The sequence below is a fragment of the Phyllostomus hastatus genome, unplaced genomic scaffold (genome assembly GCF_019186645.2).
Source record: "Phyllostomus hastatus isolate PE091 unplaced genomic scaffold, TTU_PhHast_1.1 phas_scaffold_114, whole genome shotgun sequence".
Classification (NCBI taxonomy): domain Eukaryota; kingdom Metazoa; phylum Chordata; class Mammalia; order Chiroptera; family Phyllostomidae; genus Phyllostomus; species Phyllostomus hastatus.
Genome location: NW_025334006.1, coordinates 3,594,425 through 3,616,643, shown reverse-complemented (window position 1 = coordinate 3,616,643; position 22,219 = coordinate 3,594,425). Strand labels below are relative to the sequence as shown.

At 45.0% G+C, this 22,219-nt stretch overlaps 1 protein-coding gene across 1 annotated transcript in view; it reads right to left on the bottom strand.

Annotated features, from left to right (window-relative positions):
- PTN (pleiotrophin) overlaps window positions 1-21,217 on the bottom strand; it is a 99,163-nt gene extending 77,946 nt beyond the window's left edge. The window contains exon 1 of the mRNA XM_045855667.1: window positions 20,899-21,217. The gene's annotated coding sequence lies outside the window, so the exon portion shown is untranslated. The remainder of the gene's footprint in view (window positions 1-20,898) is intronic.
- Window positions 21,218-22,219: the final 1,002 nt, after the last annotated feature.

Here is a 22,219-nt window from a genome sequence, read left to right as displayed (position 1 = left end):
GCTGGATGGGCGACCTACTGCTGTCGCAGAGCAAGCTGGGACCGGGAGAACCCTCTGTGTTAGAGCCCCTGGCTTTACTCTTCCCACACTCCAAGTAAGCTTTGACGTGAGCTGTTCTGTGCGGCGCCTTCGTCATGAGTATTCAACAATGAATGCCCTTTGTGTCCACAGGTGTCCCATTCACAGCATCCAAGCTAATGGGCAGTCAGGGAAGGGACCTGAGAGCTGGGAGGCCTCCCCTGCTTGGGCCCATCCTGTTACCCTGCTCTGGGCCTTAGGGATTCTGTAACACATGCACAGCTACACGAGCAACGCTCCAAGTTCTCCACTCTCTCCTCCAAACTGGAGGGTTAATAGCACTTATCACACGAATGTCAGGGCAGGCTTTATACCTGCCGGCGACTTGGCTAAGAACAGGAGAGATGTTTGCTTTGTGAGAAGATGACCCTTTAAACCAAGTCTGTTTCAGATTTGTTTGGCTTTAACATAGGTTTTAACCAAATACATTTATACAGATTTCTCTTTGTCGCTCTCTTTCTCTCTCTCTCTCTCCAACCTGAGAGATACAGAGATATTTTTATATATAATATTGGGCTGGCCAAAAAGTCTGTTTCCGTTTTTTCCGTAAAATAAAGGACACTTTTTTATTTTCATCAATGACTCTACTGATTTGGATATTTTGAGTATGTCAGCCATCTCCTATGTGGTATAATGTTGGTTGTTCTCAATTAATACCTCGATTTCATAGCTATCAACTTCAAGGATCGACCCAGCCGTGGAGCATCGTCCGGTGAGAAATCCCCAGCACGAAACTTCACAAACCACTTTCTGACACATTAGATCAGTCAGAGCACCGTCTCCACACTCTGCACAATCTTTTCTTGTCATTCAGATGTGTTTTTAGCTTCCTTGAAATAATAAAACATAATATGCCAAAAATGTTGCATATTTTCTTCCATCTTCAATATTAAAGCGGTTACACAAAAATTCACCAATTTTGGTAAGTTTTTTTAGATGCACGCTGATATGACAGCTGTCACAACACAATCTAACAAAGTTGTTTCAAAGGAAGTTAAAGACAACTAAGCACTACTAGAGCCATCTTAGCAAAAAAAAAATGAGCTTTGGGGGCAACCCAATATATATATGTTTATATATGGGAAAATATTTTATATAAAGGAAATATATTTATACAACATATACACACTTCCTATTCATATATACATTCAGTTTCATATTTATCATCCCTTTTTATGCCCGCACACTAACCACAAAACTTACATGGCAACATTCCTTGTCATTAACAGTGTTTAATATTGATGCCAAATTTTTAGTTGACAGGTGATATAAGACATTTTACATGTGGATTTATAATTTCTCCATGACAATATTATTTTTGCTAGACATTGACTAATGTTTGAGTGACTTTTCTTTATGGTTTCCTATTTTTGTCCAAACACCATTTGGTATTCATTTCTCAGCTGCGCTATGACCACAGACTTTAAAATTCAAGCACATGAGGCCAGATTTAATTATATGTGATCAGTAGAAGTAAAATACTGTTTAATGCTTAAGTTATGGAAGAAAAAGCTTCATCATCTTAAGTTTAGATTCTAGTTATAAATATTCTTAGGTTTTTAAATTTGTTTTATTAAAGTAGGCCATATGCGACTAGGGTGAATAAAAACACTATGTTTAATATTAATAACGATTTAGTGTCAAATTTCTCAGCACAAGTTGCACACTTAGAAGGTTGGGCATCATCATTAAGATTGTATGAGATGCCCTGGCTGGCGTAGCTCAGTGGATTGAGCGTGGGCTGTGAACCAAAGCATCGCAGGTTCGATTCCCAGTAAGGACACATGCCTGGGGTGCAGGCCACAGCTCCCAGCAACCGCACATTGATGTTTCTCTCTCTCTCTCTCTCTTTCTCCCGCCCTTCCCTCTCTGGAAATAAATAAATAAAATCTTAAAAAAGATTGTGTGAGGTAAGATTGAACAGTTGTGTTACCCCTGTCCAGGGCCAGCACTGGGTCCGGCAGGAACTCAGCCGGCCTCTCCTGACAGCCCCCTTCCCAGCCGCCTCTCCCTTCCTCACACATGCACAGTCCCCGTCCATCTCCCGGTCCTCTTTGATTTCCTCGTAACCTTTACCACTCACTGAAACTGTGTCTATTCATTTAGTTCTTCATTTAACCAAGAACCAAAGCTCAATGAAAGTAGGTACCACTTATATGTTCACCTGTGGGTCGTTGGGCTTAGAAGAATACTTTCTGGGCGTGCCATCATTATTTAATGAGTCACAAAATGGACAGTGACCCACATATTAGAATTCCCCAAATGCAGGAAAGGGACACCAGTGCTGACAAGGACGTGGAGCGACAGGAACTCTCCTTCATTACAGGGGAGCCTGCAGAGGGATAAGGGTATGTAGGAAATCTCGGAGCCTTCCTCTTAGTTTTGCTGTGAACCTAAAATGGCTCTTTTAAAAAAAAGTCTTTACCCTGGCTGGCGTAGCTCAGTGGATTGAACACGGGCTGTGAACCAAAGTGTCACAGGTTCGATTCCCAGTCAGGGCACATGCCTGGGTTGCCGGCCACAGCCCCCAGCAACCACACATTGATGTTTCTCTCTCTCTCTCTCTCTCTCTTTCTCTCTCTCTCCCTCCCTCCCCTCTCTAAAAATAAATAAATAAAATATTTTTTTTAAAGTCTTCAAAAATAAAGAATTCTTAAAAAATGAACCACTAAACTCATCATCTGATTTTAGTGCCAGCAAGGAAAAAGTACACTGAGGAGTGAAACTGGGTTGTTGTAAGAATTTAAATTTGCTTATTTTCAGTATTGTTCATGTGCTGCAAAATAATAAATAAAACCCCTACAGTTATCAATAAATTCACAGACCTAAAGTAAAACTAATTTAAAAATTAAGAAAAATAGATGGGTATTTTCAAAGTGGTAACATCTGTATTTATTTTAAAAGTACAAAATATATAATCTCATGTGCACAGACACACCAGTACACCATCAGTCTGCACTTCTCACATAGTGTGGGTTCAAAAAAATGACCATGTAAATCGAAACCATAGAAAACAACCTTAATAATCAATGAGAAAAATTATGATTTTTTTCCTTGAACTTTTAAAGGTTTGCCAAATCATTAAAAACTCACTACCAATTACATGTAGGAAACTTCAAAATCAGAACAGAACTGGGATTGTTTTGGTATCCTGTAATTTCAAACATTAAAAATATTAAGATTTAAAGTGCTTCATTTGGGGGAAAGTACTCATCAGGAGTACTTAAAGCACTTGCTTTCGTTTTTCTCATTGCATGCATTACAGTACAGAGTGACCATCTTTACTCTGCCTTGGCAACTGGTCAGACACATTTCGGGGTTTAGATCAGCCTCCAGTATTTTCTGCTTCATGCTTTCAATGCTGTAGGGTATACCCAAGAATTCCTTTAAAGTGCAGCGTTTGCCAGCATCACTTCCTCTGGGACAGCTTTGCGTTCCCTGCCTTCATCAGTCAGAGCTACAAGTTTGCCTGCTTTAAGCATCTTTGGCTGCAGACATAGATTCTCTCGGATGGCAGCAGTGTCGATGTTCCCACCTTCAGTTTTTTCTTCTAACTCTGTGTATTTTCATTTGATTTTCACTCCACTTTGAAACCACTTCTCATTTATAACCTGCACTTTCATCTTTGTTGGCCAATTTCTTTTTTTTTAATTATCCACTTTTGAAAAATGCCATGTGGGCTTATACTGAGATGAAGCGACAAAACTACGTACTTTACCATCTGTGCATAAAATGAACAAGACATGCAGAGTGACCAATTATGGACAGACTCTGATAGAACTGATGTGATTGGTCACTGATTATAAAGCACATGTTTTATTTATGTAATGATTTGTAGACTGAGTAGCTAGCAGTAAAACTTGTATTTTATGCAATTACTTATGGCTAATAGACTAAAATATGTTGCCAGAGGTAGGAGGGTCGGGGAGACTGGGTGAAAAAGGTACAAATTGGTAGTCACAAAGTAGTCACAGGGATGTAAACTACAGCATACAGAATATAGTCGATAATACTGTAATAACTATGTATGGTGTCAGGTGGGGACTTGAAATATTGGGGGAAACAGTTTGTAAAGTATATGATTAGCTAATCACTATGCTGGACACCTGGAACTAATATAAAATAATATTAAATGTAAACTGTAATTGAAGACATTTTAACAATTACATACACGCACACATTAAAATGTACACCGTGTTGTTGGGGGAACTGGTGTCAATGAACTAAACTGTGGTAGTCAAAGTCCATTCATTTTGGAACTAGGCAAAGCAAAAACTGCCTGTAATTGAAAATTTAGTTTCTTTGCCCAACTTTCATATGGCCTTTAAATATCTTGATGTTGGGAGGCTACTTTAGAAATATGAAAAATTGGGTTCTTACCCTTGGAAATCTTGTATTAAAAACAAAGAGATTATACTTTTTAAAATGTCCTTCCCTGAGAAATAGTGTGTTTTTAGTCATAGCCTAAGTCTACAAAATAAAAAGTGGTAAATGTATACTTATATATTTGCATTTATTAGCCAGGATCAGAAATGCTTAAACCAGTGGTTCTCAAACGTTATCATTTATCGAATTCACTTGCAGAATCTCTATTCTGATTTAGTAGGTACGGGTTGGTACCTGAGAATTTGCCTCTCTAAGGAGCAACCAGGTGAAGCTATAGAGTCAGGAACGGCATTTTGAGAACCACTGACTGAAACACAGTCGGAAAGGTACGCCATGGGAGACAGGATGGCGGAATCAGGAGACCAGCACCTGGCAAGTTCACGAACACTGAATCCAAGTGCCTCACGGGATCTTAGAGATCTTTCAGTTTGGGCCCCTGGTTTTACCATTAAGGAAGCCTGCCAAACTCGAGTGATTTAATTAAACTATAAAGTCAGCCAGTCCTAAGAGTCTGGTCTAGAACCTAGAATCACTTTTTTCAATAATTTCTGGAAGACAACTAGCATCCAAATAGACCCTAGATCCATGCCAAATATGTTTTACACACACACACACACACACACACACAGGTTCTCAAACATTACTGCATACAAAAACAGTCCTGTGGCCAATTACAGATTACCATTCCTAACCCCTCGCCAAAGGCTCTGGTTTCACAGGTGGGGGAAGAGGATCTTCTGGATAACAACCCCTTGAGATTCGGAAGAAAGTGCTCAAGTTTTAGGCCAGAGAATCTATACACAGGAAAAAAAGAATACCAAATTTTCTTTGAATTTTTTACCAGGTACTTCCACAGACTGTGAACACTCCCAGAAACTTCCATGAGGTGGATTAGGCCATTATCATCCTTTCACCTTGGAGAAGTCTCCATTCTCAGAGAATTCTCATTCCACATCTGTACAAAGAGCCACAATATTAAACTGATCTCATACAATTATTCTTAGGATAAAATAAGGCAGGCAACAGCAATGTGCAAGTAGTAAAATCATTACATGGATGTTAGTTGTTAGCTTATTCTAGAAAAGCCCAAAGAGAGTATGATTTTTTTTCATATCAAGTAGGTCATCCACACACAAGAGTCTCACTTGTATTATCACCGGCTCAGCCTGGCAGAAGCCTGCTGCTTGGTCAAAGGAAATCGGAAGAGGCAAAACCTACCCAAAATCAGAAGACTTCACCCTCCAGGCCACAGATTAACAATGGTAAATACAATAGAGTCTGGGCTAAAAGATTTTCTTTGAAATTATGTTGTCTGATTGCTGTCCCCAGGACATACCTGATTCACAATGGAACTGGGGATCAGAAACCAGACCAGTTGGACTTCCTGAGCTTTCTTTCCTTTCAGCAAAGCTGCAAAAATAATTTTTAAGGAGGGAGAATAAAAGTGATCCATTTCCCTCGACTCTGCCCTCTCTGTGGTGGGGGATTCCTGGAGCTGGATTTTAAAAAAAAAATGCCAAAAGGGAAGAGTGAGTCTGGGTGTCCCAGCAAGGAATGACAAGCAGGTGACTCCTGGGGTCCGCGAAGAAGAAACCAACCACCTCACGAAATACCCTCCCAGGACAGGGGCCGTTTCAACCAAGGACTCAGAGACACTCTCACTTTGAGGGCTCAGCACTTGTTTCTCCCCACATATTTGAATCAATATTAGCTGAGCCCTACCAACCTGGCTTTCACAGCTGCTCTGCTGGTGACCTGCACGAGCAACTACACTTTCCACTGGCTGCAGAGGTGACAAATAGACACAGACGCAACGGACAGATCATTCATGTGAGCAAAGACAAAGGAGCCCTTTCAAAGAATGAGCGGGCATCCCAGTGTGGACAATCAGAGGGCACCCAAAATGCAGTCACCCAAGCCCTGGTGGTGTGGCTCAGTGGACTGAGCGCAGGCCTGCAAACCCAAAGGTCGCTGGTTTCATTCCCCGTCACGGCACATGCCTGGTTTGCAGGCCACGTCTCCAGCTGGGGGCCTGCAAGAGGCGGCTGGTTCATATTTCCCTCACACATCAATGTCTCTCTCCCTCCCTTCCCCTCACTTTAAAATTTAAATAAAATCTTTTAAAAAATGCAGTCACTCAAATTATAGAAGGTTCCCGCAGGCGGCCCACTGATCTCGTTTGGAAAATGTGGCCTCAACTGTTCCACTCGCTTGTGAAATGCTCAGACTTGAATGTAGTTTTCTTGAAAGCTGACGCCTCCAAGGAATCTTTAAAGTAAGAAGCAAAGTAATAAAAAATATTCCCAGAAAATAAAACAGTTCACATGCTCTTACCTCATTCTAGCTAAGTACGTTGCAAGATCTCCTGGGGAGGAAGGTACGGTAATGAGCAGGGAACCAGAGTTTCCATGGAAGCCTGCTCACCACCATCCAAATGCCACTAGCCTGAGGCCTGTTCTCATCAAACACTCCCCCTCCCACTGCAGACGTGGCCTTTGCCCACCGAGTCAGACAAGCCCAAGTATCTGGGTCCAGCCCGTGCTCAGCTCTGAGGGTGATCCTGTCTCTCCAGAATCCCTTCAGACTCAGGGCACTCACCTCTCCCCGCAAATCAGCTCTCTTTCTCTAAGTTTCTTCTACCAACGGCACTAGTACGCTCCCCAACTCACCCGCCTCAGCATCCCGTTCTTCACTCACCCTCCGTGTACCCAGCTTCCACCCTCATGTCTAGACTTCAAATAGCTGTTATTTCCCTTCATAGCATCTACAGGAAGGATTCCTCCTAAATACTTACTTCCACCAAGGCATTTGAAATTAATCTTTCTTTTTCTTCCTTTTTTTTTTCTTCCTTCCTTCCTTCCTTCCTTCCTTCCTTTCCTTCCTCTCTCCCTCCCTTCCTTCCTGTGCAAACTATCAGGCTAAGAACTCCATAGTTAAGCAGGAAAGATAAAGTCATTTAATTGATAGAATTATTGTCATTGTTATTTTTACCTCTTTCATGCACCCAAAGTAATGAGGTGTTTTTCACTGTGTGACTAGCCCTTTAATAGAGGCACATCCTTTTCACCGTATTGACCCTGCATCTTCTCATCGTGGTGCTCCTTCATGCTCTTCTGCCTCCCATCCATTGCCCCTCATCAAACCACATCAATATCAGTCTTAAACCTCAATCCTAAGACATCTAATGGAACAGAGGCCCCACCATTCACATACAAGAGTGACTTCATCACGCACAACAGGCTGCGGGGCACGGAGGATCCGTCACCTACCCTTTCCCAGCCTCTCCCACCTGTGCCCCACGGCTGGTTGCCCAAACTCCCCAGTGAAAGCTCTCCAATGGGAAACTGCAGTAGGATTTTTTTCCCATCCTTCGCTCCCTATTGTGTGTTCAGCTGCACTGGAGCTAGCTGCTAATCAAAGCCAGAGATTCTCATACACAAACAAACATGGCATTGTGCCCCCCGCCCCAGGGCTGGAACACAGCAGTCCAACAAACCAGTCAGGTGATACCAGGCTGGACAAACAGACAGAGCATCTCCCAGCCACTCTCCTGCCTATACCCCCACCCGTGCCTTCTTCAGCACTGGCCCACTGAATGACCGGGCCAGGCCAACTGATGCTTGAGAGGACAATGGAGAATGAAACGACCTACAACAGCATGCAATCAAAGAAGTCTAACGATGGGATTCTTTGTGCAAGACAATGTATTCCTGGACACTGGTTGGCGGAAGAAGGGGACTGGAACCAAAACATCTTCAGATACCCCCTGGGCCCTTGTCCTGGAACAGGGAGATGGAGGCAGGAGAGCGCGATGTTGAAGAGCTACGTGGTTAGACACATCAGACCTACAGTATCAGTGCTCTCTCTCACTGGCGTGCGATCGCGGACAAGCTACTTAACCGTCCTGAGACCCCACTGCCTCCTTTTTAATCTAAGGATGAAAACAGTCTGTATCCCACGGGGTTCTGGGGAGCATTTAACCCATCATTTTTAGACAGCACTCAAATGTTAGATGTTATTATTATTAAAGCTCATGAATGGTTTCAGAAAAGAAAAAGGAGAGGAAATAATGAAAACAGAAAGCCAAGCCTTCAGCTCCTGGAAGTAGCGGTGATAAGAGATGGAGGTTTCTCCCTGGCCCCGGAAGTTCCCGGGAACTTCAGGACCTCGGAGACGCTGCGGGGCCCTGAACTTGGACGTATTGCCATGTGTCCCCAGGGCACGTCGAGGGAAGCTAACAATGCCAGTGGCCACCAGGAAGGCTGCATACAGGATGTTGTCGCACAGTAAACTGCAGCAGGCGGGAGCCTGGGTATCTGAACATTGATAAGGGAAATATCCTGAGCAGGAAGGATAGAGCAGCCAAGAAAACCTGAGGATGCCAAAGAAAATACTCGTGTGTGTCACAGAGTTTGGCTTGGGCAGCCAGTTCATATGAAATGTTCCCAGGGGTGGGTGGAGGGAGGGTTGGGGGGTGGTGATGAGGGAAAAAGTAGAAACTAGGTAAAAAGTCATCCTAATTCTATGCAACAAAAAGTGTGAATGGAACACCTACTATGTGCCAGGTGCTATTTGGGAGGGGATGAAGTGAAAGAACTAGAATCAATGATCTAGCAGTCTAGTAGGAACACTGAGATCCAGGGCTGCTGAAACTCAGAGTTAATACAGCGACTTCCCTTACATACAAAGGACCACGATCCAAGACGATTTAACGACTGAAGTATCTTCACTGGGAGACCGCCATTGGAAATGATGTCCGTTAGATGCCATCTTGAAGAATGTATTGTACCTGCAGATTCGCTTCCATATTTCCGTGTTTTATGCTTTCTAGTATGGACCTTAACGACCCTTGGTTGTACAAGGCGCTCCTTCATTGCGTGTTTCTTCGTCCTCATCTCAGTAAAAGTCAAACCCGCCTGACGAGCCACTGTCCCCCACTTTCTCCATTTCCACCCTCTGCGAGACTTGTGTTACTGACTCCTTGAAGCCATACTAATCGGTCTACACTTCACTGTCATATTCCTCACCAGTTCCAGTTCCGACGTCCTTGGCCTTTCTGCAGGCCTAAAGGACACTCCAGTCTCATTACAACATTATAAGTCCTAATAGATACAAATATAAGACCATTCTCAAGGAACAAAGTGTGATTTTGCCTAAAGCCCACTAAAACGGAGATAAGCGATCCCAGGTCATGGTAGATAAGCAATGAAATCCATTCCCTTTTGAGGAAGATAGCTTCTAATACTTACTTAGGCTAATCTTACTCACCAAAGAAACATTAAATCGCCTTAGGAAGAGTCGCCACACCTTCCCCTGTCCTGTACTTGCTATTTTTGCTCAGGTTTCAATGGATGATAAACCTGGCTATACCTTGGTATAGACTTGCACATCAGATAAGGAAGGGGTCAACACGAGATGGGAAGAAGACAAAGGCAAAATATTAGTTCTTCAAAATATAGTTGAACTTTTCAGTACAAATGCCCAACCCTAAACTTTTTCTGATTTAAACAAGATGCTTCATGGGACACTTCACAGCTGGTAAACAGATGTCACAGTAGACGACTAACCCAGGAAACTCACTGGCATTTGAGCAGCCAAGAGGGACGCTTGTCATGCTCCAGCCCTTGAAAAGGAGTCTCTCAGTCTCCTTCTTGTCCCCCCTTCATAACCGCACACCCCAAAGTGGGGAAGACATGAAAGGCAACGATGGGTTAGACGGAGTTCCTGTTTCCAGGCAGGAACTCTTCCCGGGAACAACTGATACTGCTCTGTCTTCAAAGGTTTCCTCTGAGGAGAACAAGAAGCCAGAGCTGGACGGAGGCATCCAGAGCCCAGGTCCAGAAAGCAACCAAGACAAGACCCCCCCCACACCTAGAGAAATCTCCCAGCAAACCCCACGAGGGCCAGAGAGGCCCCAAGGACCCAAAGTTCATCGGCAGTGAAGGCACCTCAGCCTTGTGTGAGACAATTCCCTGCGAGGTCCGCAGCTCCTCTCCCCAAGCACAGGGCTTCTGGCAGACTTTGGGAGGTTCTCCCTAAGGTCTCAGTTCAAGTGGACTTCTATTCCTTTCATCTCTGGTTTCTGCAGCCTTGGAAGCTGACCGCTCTCATTTTCACCTCCTGCAAGAGCACAGCGCTGGGCGAGATGTCAGAAACCCACACTTGGCTTGCTTTTAGGAAATGTGGGTCTAGTTAGAAACTGGGAGAAACCCACCTCTGCCCACTCATTCCTGCTGAACTGCTTGGGGTCTGTTTCTTCAAGCCAAATTCCTTGATGACACACTTGAAGTGCATCTTCAGATCCCCTGATATCACATATCAGAGGACACAGTCAGTGATCCCTAATCATGAGACCAACACAGCTATTAAAGAAGAGGAAGGGTGTATCCAACGAACACGTATGAATGACCCGTGGACGTGGACAACAGAGGGGGATTAACTGTGGGGGTGGGCAGAGAGCAAGACGGGAACACTGGGGCAGCTGTAATAGAACAACAATCAAAAAGAGGGCTCAGTACCACTCAGGCTCAAGTCGACAGGAGTTCCAACACGGCCCGGATGATACCAGCAGTTCACTTCAGTCACCCCTCCTCTGCGAGCAGGAATGCGGTTCACAAACCCAGACCCGCTCGGGCTCGCTTTAAACTAGAGCCAATCTGTACACTAGTCGTTCCAGATAACACAGCAAATAAATAACCACCCAAAGGGTTCCACGCTTTGGAGGGACATGAATCAAAGAGGGCCGCTGCTCCCGCAGCGCACCCACCTGTCCTGCATTAGGCCCACTCCTCCGAGCCCAGAGACGCTCCAAGGGTCCCCGGTCTCGTGGGACCTGTTCACGGGGTCAGGTTGGACCTGGGTGGGTTCAGACAGCTGTGGCTACCCTGGGGAGACTTTTATCCCCCGACATGCATCCAGGGAGGGTCCCCAAGGCTGAGAATGGAAGATGCTGTTTACTCAGCTTGACCTCCAGTTGGCACGCGCGAAGCTCCCCAGGATTATTGGTTCCCATCTAAACAGCACGTCCTTTGCTGAGACAAAGGGGTTTTTTTGTTTGTTTGCCTGATTCATGGGATTAAGTGTGTTTGCTTTTTTCTATTTCCAGCATTTTTTATGAGTCCATAATATTAATTTATGAAGATTTTAAAAAAATGATTTAAATTGAGCCATGTCAAGCAAAATAAATTGACTTCCCGTCTTAGGTGGCCCCTTTATTAGAAACAAGTGCACATGTTAACACATGTGCAGCTATTAAAAATGTAGCATGCACGAGTTATCACGTCGACTGGAAAAGTAGGACACAATTACTGAAACGACTATTTTTGAAAGTTGCATCAGAAAAACTGTAAAAGTATATCAGAATGCTAATAGCGGTGTCTATTTTGAGCAGGATGCGGAGCTTTTTCTTTCTTTATAATTTTTTTTAAAAAAACTGAATATCTTGTACCACGAACACATATGCTTTTAGAATGAGATAAAATAATGTGCTCATATTTGTGTTTTCCTAACAACGAACATAATCGCGAGAAACCCCTGTTCGTTATTTTTACATGACTAAAATTAATCTCTCCCAAGTCTGACAGGCACAGAGCTACAGCTGACATTCCTGCATATTGCCAGAAACACTGAATGCAACAGTTAAATGTATATTATAACCAGGAATAGAATGGGGGGGGAGTCTTTATTTTACTGTTTCAAAATTTAAGTACCTACAAAAAAAATTAATAAGCTATCTGCTTTCCCTCCTATAGCGGCTTCAGGCTTATTCATTTGAACCCTTTGGACTATGTCTAAAGAAATACAGTGCACACAGCAGGCAACTTTTTTTTAAAGAAAATATTTTTTGGAGAACTAAATGGATCCTTGCATAAGAGTCTCCAGCGCTGCAGGGTATTCTTTTATTTTAAGCCAAAGATCCAATTTCTTAGCTTAACAGGGACCCCATCTGGCTGGCTGACAGACGCCCACTCAGAATTCAAGACCACTCCATGCTGAAACCTCCGAGATGCTTCTCTGCTGTTGCGAGTGAGAGCCATGTAGCGAGGTTTAGAAAAGGCCTTATTATCAGCCAATTAGGAGGACCATTGTGAAAACACTGTATTCAAGTTTTGTTTGATCTCCCATTGTTTTAGCCAGAGTAAAGACTGTTACCTAAGCTTGCTACCAAGATATATGTCCCTCCTTGATTAAATCTAGAATCTGAAGCAAAAAGCTCTGGCTCCTTGTCGAGCAGCCCAGTGTCCCCCAGGAAGTCACATGGATAGATGATGCTTGCTCCACTTCATTAGAGTTTGGAAGGGGACAATTGAAGGGAGTAATAGATGTTCAAAACCTAAAGAAGAAGATACTCTAGCACAAAGAAAACATACTGCATTGTATCTCTTTCAAATTAAGTATGGAGTTTCCTAAACATTTCTCGCTAGCTTTTAAGGCAAACTAAGAAGGCAGCATTTGGATCACTTATAGTTACACCCTCTCCAGGCAAGGGCTCTGGTGGAAGTACCAGTAAGGAAGCCAGAGACCACACTTCACAAGGGCCAATGAGTGGACATTTGGTCCTGTCACACCAAAAGGTCCTGTCACACCAAAAGGTCCTGTCACACCAAAAAGTCCACACCAAAAGGCCCTTGGCATTTGGTTTATTATTGGCAACACAGCCACAACACAATTGTTGACTGGGCCAATAAAACATGATAGTATTTATTATGTAGTAATCTTGTAAACCCAAAGTATAGGTAAGCATCATGGGCTATTGGATCTAAGGGACATTTTCTAAGATTGGACATAAGATTTGGACAGGACCCAATGTCTGGCAAGGAAGGGGCCTTTTACTCGTGAGAGGCTTCAAATGAGTGAACAACAATTCAGATGGTGACTGCAAATTTCTTTGATAAGAATCAACCATTGTGTATATGATTCAGACACAAAGACTTAGGTGTAAGCAGCTTTTGCTGATAGCAGGAAGTGTTTTTGTCCATGACCTTCATTGTTTCTATTAAGCGACAGATTTTATAATTAGAGAGTTCTCATCTCTCTCCCATTCTCCCAGGTCTGTTGGACTTGGCTATTCCACGTGAGGTCCTGGGCCAGCAGCACGGTCACCAGGGAGCTTGTTAGAAATGCAGACTCTTAGAAGTCCACAGGAGACCCACTGAATCAGAATCCGGACCTCCAGGTGACTTCGAGGCACATCAAAGTGTGAGAATCACAGCTCACAGTATGAACCAAGTGCTACTAATCAACTGTGAAGGCCTAAATTTAGTGAAAAAAAAAAACAACAATAACTGAAAAATGTGGTATGTATCTTTGCAACTCTTAGGAAGAACAATAACATAATATATTTAGCAAAAGATCATTTTTAGGATTGTCTACTCACTTGTTTCTTCACTATGACCCAGATTTCCTTTTTCTTCGCCCCATCCCAATTCTTCCCTCCTACTCAAACTTACCTTCCAGCATCTCCGACAGTCTCTGGGTGTCCTGAGAAAATGACAACAACAAGCAGCAGATTTGGGGACAGAGAAAGAACTGACACCACTGGCTTTATTAATAACAGCTACGTTTAGGGTAACAGGGTACGGTTTATAAACAGTGCACTGTCACAATTGACCTTTACCACCAACCTGTGAGGCAGGCAGAGTGGGAAATACCATCAGCATCATCGGTATCTCACAGCGGACCACCTGAGGTTCCAGAAGATTCATTCAGTGACATACTCCGCATCCCACACCAAACAACAGTCAGAACTATGGTGAAAGAAAGGCAGGTTCCTGCCTGCATCCAAACCTTGACCCTCAGTCTGTTCGGGAACCAATGGGGCTTGAGAAACCAAGGCAGTGGGGGAGGGAGGCAGAGCGAGGTGGACTTCCCTCAGGTGCTGGGTCTCCATAATCAGCATATTCACCATGTTTACCAAACCCGCCCTAGCCATCGGACTCTGCGGTCCATATTTCACATTCATTTTCCAAATTAAGGCTCAGGTCAACCCCAGAAGGTAAGTACTATCCCTCACTTGAGAGATAAGAAACGTGAAGAAAGACCTTAATATTTGCTGATGGCTACACAGTAGGAAGTAGTGTAGCTGCAGTTTGTACTTTAATTTCTTGGACCCCGAAGCTCAGATAGTGGGGAGTCAGGGCTAAAGTTTCTAATGTGTCACCCGCATCCTGACGTCCCATGTCCAGGTTCCTTGATTCCACCTCTCAAATCAGAGTCTCGGGGGATGGGCGCCAGGCATCAGTCTGGATGCTTCAACATGACCTGGTTGTTCTGATAAACACTGAAGACAGGCAGCCACCACCCTGGGTTATTTGGGCTCTTCCTGAACATACATTGGAGTTTAGCATCTCCACGTAAAGCAACAGGAACAAAAAAATTAATTGGCCAAAAAAGAGATGGCATTACATTACAGAGAAGGAAAAAAATACCCAAACTAAGAATTGTAAAACCTTTGTTTAAATGGCATTTAATGGGCTCACCTTAACCTCTCTAAGCTCGTGTTCCTATCCATTAAAAAATCTTGCTCCGCCTAAGAAAAACTGATACAACGAAGTAATGAGAAAACAAATGTGAAAAGTTCTGAAAAGCAAAGGTTTTATAGCCACATGGAAGCCACGATGAGCATGCTTCCGGTGACCAGTCTTGTCAGCCTGGAATTTCAGGGTTTGTTCCAGTGGTAGGTCGGATTTCTCGATCCACAGTAGAGACAGCATGAGCCGGAGCCACACAAGGTTTGCAGCTTTAAGGTAAAGGAGGCGGGATGTGATTAGGAAGATGCTCCAGAGAACTGGCAGGTATGCATGAGCTTTGGAAGGAAAGAGAGGAAGAAAGGGGAGCCGGAGAGGTGTGAGGACTCAGATGGGGGTGCTCAGGAGGAAACAGGAAACGGGCACCAGGTGGTGTCTAGGGGGCTTAGGTACTGAGGACTGACAGTCAAGGCCTTTGGAGCAGGAGGCGCAGAAAGAATGGTATTCAGAGTCATTTACTGGTGTTTTTCACTCAAATGCCAGATACTCAGGGGGCATCTGAAGGGTCCTAGGCTGGATATTCTAAGGTTCTTGAGATGAATGAGAGACAGCTCCTGTCTTCAAGGGGTGCGTGGTATGAGCAGGGCAGAGCCAGAGCAGGAGTGTCTGGTGTGGGTGGGGCGGAGCCAGAGCAGGGGTGTCTGGTGTGGGTGGGCGGAGCCAGTGGTAATGGTGAGAGGTGTACTCTTACAATGTCAACTCTGCTGGAAAAGCAGGGGTTGAAGTCACTGGGAGGGTCGGGGAGAGGGTGGAAAGAAAAGAGGCGGGGAGAGTGAGAGCTCCCCCTACAGAGGAATTTGCTGGGAAAACCTTCCCTGCTGCATCTCCGGCTCATTTACAGTTTCATCCACGTTCCGTTCTGCAGCAGAAGTCAGAGGATTTGCGTTCATGGCTTCCATGTCTGTGGTTTCACTGAAGAACAGTCATCTTACATTTGGTATAAATTTTCCTGAGAAGAACATCCAGGGAGAGGTGCCATGCCTTTAAAATTATGTTTATTTTAAACAACCAGACTGATTTCTTAAGATGTCACTTCCAATAATTGTTATTCTGCTCGATTCTGTGGCAAATGTGAAAGGAAAACACAAAGGAATGGAGCATTCAATTGCTCTTCCAGAATAAATGCCGTGAAAGCAACCAAACCACAATGATGCTTCTGAAATAAATATTATCACCTTCTCCATTTAGCCATTTAGGAGTTACTTTCCTTTTTCTCATTGAAAAAAATATGTGTTATTTTTATCTCTTTGTCACTGGAACTGCTTAGGACAAAAATCTGGTGTGTACATATTGTACTCTAACTTGTCTTAATTTGTGGTTTAATCTTAGTATTCACACATACATCACCAGACTGTGAGTTGCTTAAAGGCACACTGATTTACCACCCAATGCCCCGTCACACAACCCGACATGGTTACAGGGAGGTGCAGGTGCCCTGTATGTGTAGGTGTCTGTTAGGGATACAAACAAAATAATAAGGGGTCCTTTACTTCAGTCTCCTTCCTCGAATGGGATTGTGCTCCTATTTTTTCCTTGGTATTCATCCAAAAAACAATTAAAAATGTGAGAGAAAAACTCAACAGAGAAATTGGAGAGTTTTCTCCATGAAAATTGGAGAAGAAACTCAAAGATGGGTCCTGGTTGGCAATGAGGCATTTGGAGAGAGAGCTGGGAAGGAGGGAAGGAAGGGGACAGGACAGGGGAGAGAGAGGGAGAAAACAAAAATAAATGTCCACATTTGGAAATTGAGGTGGGGGGGGGGTGCAAAACAATGAGAGGAGTGACCAAAGAAGTTGGATGAAGTTAAGATCACAATAAATCAAGGAGGTTAAGAAGGCAGCCCACGGGCTGTGTGAGGAAGGAGAGGAAGAAATGCAAAAGCCACTGCTTCAGTAAAATGAATGTGACTCTCAAAGTGTCTCTTTCTGATGGGTGGGGATGTAGTGGATTTTCTTTGTTTGCGATATCTTTTAAATAGATGTCCAATACAGGACTTTACAAGTCAGCACCATTTACCAAACACGAAGTATTTGTAATTGTAAAACTGTGAGCCCTAGAGAAAAAAAAAAGTAGGACTGAAACGGTTCTTAAATGTTCTACATTGTCCAGCACAACAGGAGGCGTCCCACACCTATCTAATGAATAGTGTTTGTTATTGAATTGACCTGCCATTGTAGCAAGAAACATCGCAGGGCTGAGGCAAGACCTGGGAGAATGCGATGCAGGTGAGTTGTCCTGGTTCTGCACCTTCACTGGAGGTGAGAAGCAGAGAGGAGAAGAAAGGCAACATTTAATGTAGTGATGAAAGTGTTAGATGATCTTAGCCAGGGCCCGAGTGAAAAAATAAATAAATCGAGCGGAGTCAAGTCCAACCTTGACTTCAATCTAGCAAGCCAGGTTCAACCTTCCATGTATTCCAACATACGGGCAACCGTGCCTGACACACGTGGATGTACATGGAGATAGGCCATCACGGAGAGGGGAAAGGAACTAGGCAAGTCATCGTGGGGCTTGTTGGATGGGAACTGAAGGCAAGTGGATCAGAAAGAAGAGCAATGGGAGCCAGAGGAGGGGGAACCTGTGAGCAGAAGAGCTGGAAGAAGCGGGAACAAAAGGTTGGAAGGTGCGGCACTGTCTGTGTGTTTTAAAATGTTTGCGTTGTCACCAGGTGCTAAAACAAAGAGGAACAAAAGGCTCGTTATAGCTGACGATCTAGGAAGATCGCACGGCACCTGGAAAACTGTGCCACGTAGAAGCTGGGCATGAAATGCATGGGAAAAAATGGCCCTGTGGATGGAAACTAGAATTGGCCAAAAACATCGGAAATGGACAACGACGTTCCAAAAGGAGGCCATGGCCCCAACTGCAGTCAAGCCAGTTGACTCTGGATGGAAAAAAGCAGGCCCGGCTCATAAAGAGAAGGTCCAAACCAGAATATTATTTTACCCCAGGGCAATGGCATGACCTTGTGCCAAGAGGAAGCAAAAGCTCTCCCGATTACTCGTTAGAATAGCATCCAGAGGAGACTCCGCATCCGAGCGGCGGAACAAGGGCAGGTGAGCAGCCCTGACTCTGCGCCTGACACTCCAGAGTGAACCACGCCTCACAGTGGGCTGAGGGCACGCGGGTGTGAACCACATTTGCTCACCGGTCACCCTGGGTGGCCTCAGTGTGGACAGTGCCTTCGGGAGAGAAGTCAGTAACAACTCTCCTTATCACGGTGCAGAAGTGTTGGGAAAACTGGAATTTATATTCTGAATTCTGACTTCTGGCCCTCAGTCTATGGTTGGATGACTACATACACCATTTTGAATTAGCCCATAAAACTCAGGCTCCATAGGGAAAAAATTTATTTTTTTAATCCTCTCCTGAGGATATTTTTAACTAATTTTAAAGAGAGAAGAAAGGAGAGAGGGAAAGATGGAGGGAGGGAAAGAGAGAGAGGGAGGAGGAGAGCGTGTGAAAGAGAGAAACATCGACGTGAGAGGGAAGCATTGATTGGTTGCCACCTGTACACACCCTGACCAGGGATTGAACCAGCAGCCCAGGTATGTGCCCTGACCGGGAATCAAACCCACAACCTTTTGCTGTGCAGGACGATGCTCCAATCAAGGGAGCAACCCAGCCCGGACAGAAAATTTTTCAGTAGTAACAAAACTGCCATATGGCAAACAGGAATGTGGTCAGAATGCATGTGAGAATGTCCTTCAAATGGGAAAGCAAGAGTAACCTCCACAGGGGGAAAAACATGGAAACTTAAACTATTTCATCTCTAAGATTGATTTTATTGATAAAAACAAACTATCTGGAGACCTTATTGCTTTCAAGTTATTGCTATTAATCAGGTTTTGTGAAAACACAAACCAGGCCACTGGCTTTACTGGAGTAAAACAAAAATGCCCATAAAGCAATGTGAGGACTGCAACATAATGCGATTTATGAAGACCAAATAAGGTACATGGAAACTTTCAATACATTAGTCGATGTATCACTCCAAATACCATGGGAAGAGGTCTAGGAAACCACAGCATGATGTATTATTGTAGAACGCATGCTACCCTGTATATCCTCCTAAATATATAGCATTCTTATTCAAATAGCTCATTTAAAAGACAGGTAATACCAAGTTATACATTAACAGTAGTTTCCTGTCTCTCTCAGGTCCAGCTTTGGGAACATAGTGCACTTGTGTCCACACGGGAACAGCTGGACTGCAGCACCTAGTGAGGCACATGTGGCCTCAGGTGGGCAGTGCTTACGGAGGACTGTCACTACACGAGGGGAAAAATGTCCTAAAGGAGGCCTGGAACGGCGGGAGGGAAAAGACCACCTTCTAGAAATGTCAAATGCAGTATGAGAGTACAATGAGCACAGGTACAGATATCACCACTTGGAAATAACTCACGTCCCAAGGAGGTTAAAAGAGATAACATCCACTGTGATTTCCTTTGCATTTAACTGGACTATAAAAGTTTTTTTTTAAATAATGACTTGGGGTTTAAAATGCACAATTTACCTAAAAAGAAGCGGAATGGAGATGGGGAACCCAGGTCTGATTTCCTGAGCTGGGAGACCCTCCCATTACCATGCAGGGTTTCCACACACATGTCTTCACCCCCCAGGGGACCACGGGGCTACGGGACACCACTGCCTCATCGAATCCGCATCTGCCCGGATCATGAAATTGCTTCATGATGTTCCACAGCTCTTCTTGGTAGTTCCTCAATCTCCTCCCAGGCCCTTTCCTCCAGCACACTCACTCACACTCACACACACTCACACACACACACACAGAGCCGACTTTCTCCAGCGGCCAGAGCAAAATGCCTACTAAGATAAAAGATGCTCCGAGACGGGACCTTGGATGTCTCTCAACATTGTTCCTTCTCCTCTCTCATCGCCACCCCTCCCCCAACAGGCCACTCCCATTTTTTTCGATGCGACCCCAAATGTGCAAAGCAGAGTTACCAGAGATAGGGGCCAGTTAACAATAGAGGGCTGAGAAACTGGTTGTGCACTCTTGAGTTTGTATGTGTGCTGGGTTAAGGACAAAGGTGTGTGTGTGTGTGTGTGTGTGTGTGTGTGTCTTCAGTTTTGTGTTAGGTGTGTGAAGTAGGGAGGGAATTAAATACATTCCTCGCTTTAAAATTACTTCGTGAACTTACTAGAAACATCAACTCAGACACTAAGGATCTGACCAATTAGTAATAAGTATACCTAGCCTTCTGTGGGTGAAATTAGAAGTTAAAGTGCCCGAGTACAGAGGCAGTTATTCAAATTAGCAATCAAGTGAGAGAAGGGGTAAAGGTGTGTCTTTTAAACTTTGGACTTAACCCGTTCTAGAACCATCCCTGGGCTGGCAGGCAGGACAGGGAGTGCCGGATGCTCTGGGCGAGATGCTGAGTGTCAGCCCGCACTAGGAGGAACCAACCCCCGCATCCAATCTAGAAAAGCCAGCTGGAGTCATCAGCGGGCAAGTCCTGGGGCGCCCAGAGAAAGGATGAGAAGGGAGGCCCGCTGGCTCAGGTTCCTTACTTTCTCTTCCCTACCCCGCCGCAGACACACCTACTTGGGCACGTTTTACAAAGAGCAAAGCCCCTGCGATGCCCTCCTTCTGGTACCAGGAACACTGCCCAAATGCGTGCCGCATGGTATCACACGGCTGCTTACCTTCCAGTGACCTCTGAGCACCCCGACTATCCTGACCTGAGTCGCCCCCCCCCCCAAATACGCCTCAGTTTGCCTCCGGAGCAGGTCAGTTTTCAAGGCAGCCCCACCAGGGAAGCCACCGAGGCCGCCTCTCTCCCACTCCTTCCATCATCATCTGCTGGTGCCCCGAAGAGTGGCAGGAGGCGCAGGAAACTCGACTGGAGACACCTGGGAGCATGGCGCACCCCTTTGCACTTACTTTGAGTTGCAAACGTGCCGTCTGCGCTCAGGCTGCCTTTGTTGAAAGGAGCGAGGTTTTGCGGCCGCTCGGGGTCCAGGTACCCGAGTCGCAGGGTCTGGCGGCGCGGGCTGCAAGCTCGCTCCCTCCCTCCCGGCGGGTGACTGACTCGCTGGTCTCTTTCTTCCCCTGGCTTCACTCCGGAGTTTCCTCTGCGCGGCGGCTCCCTTGGCGGGATTTTCGGACTGGAAGGCGGGGAACCTGATCCTGCCTTGGACTCAATTCCGCCGCGGCAGGGAGGGAACGGAAGGGAAGTGGAGGATGGGGTGCTGCGCGCGCGGGCAGGGGGAGGACGCAGACCCGCCGGGGAGGGAGCGCGCCCGCCCCTCGCGAGCTGATTGGGAAGCTCATTAAAGCAGAATGCTCCGGGGGCAGGCCCTCCCCGCAGGGGCGAGCACACCGGCTGGAACCTAGAGGCCAGAGGTGGAGCTCGGCTTTGTTTTTGGCAGCGAGACCCACACGGTATTTCTTTTCCCAACTTTACGCAAGACCTGTTCTTTACGTGGCTGCATACCCGGGTTCATCAAGGTGGACGTCTTAAGTGCTGCCTTGATGGCATTTAGGTTACCATTTTGGCCCCAGACATTTTTCTAATGATGTTCAGAGCGAAAAAGCACACCCTTCGAAACCAGCCTCTCAATCTTTCCCACCGCCGAAGGCCCTGCCTACACAGGGCGCTGGTTAACTTCAGCTGTTCGTTTCTACCACCTGTGCATCACAAAATGTGCGAAGTTTTATTTTTTATGTTTTGCACTTGTCACAAAGAGCGCCAGATGTCTGTGAGTTCCCAATTAAATGCCATTTTCCTTTAGGGGGCTCTTTGCTTTTTTGGCTTCCTTGGTGCCTTTAGTGACCTATTTAGCGACATGCCTTTGCCACCCAAGAATTTAGGGGATCAATCAATGTAGCTTAAACTTGGGGGTTTGTGAAACTCCCAGGCTGAGCTTCGAGGGCTTTCTGAAATTCCCATTTTGCTCCGATGAGGAAAGGTGCGGAGGTGGTAGCTCTAGGATTCTTTTAGTAACACAGATGAATAGTTATGACAGATGAGATGAAAGTGTAGCTGAAATGATTAAGTATAAAAACAAATTGGCTCCAGACATTCTCAAAACTTAAATCATGAGATTCTTTACCACTTAATCAGTTCTTTCTTGTTCATCGTCTTGCTCCTTTTATTTCCTTTCAGCTTCTCATTTCAGGGTGTCCACCCCAAAAGGGACTGCAAAATATACTTCCATTTCCCCAAGACCTGAGGTACCATTGTCTCCATTCAATTTGAAAT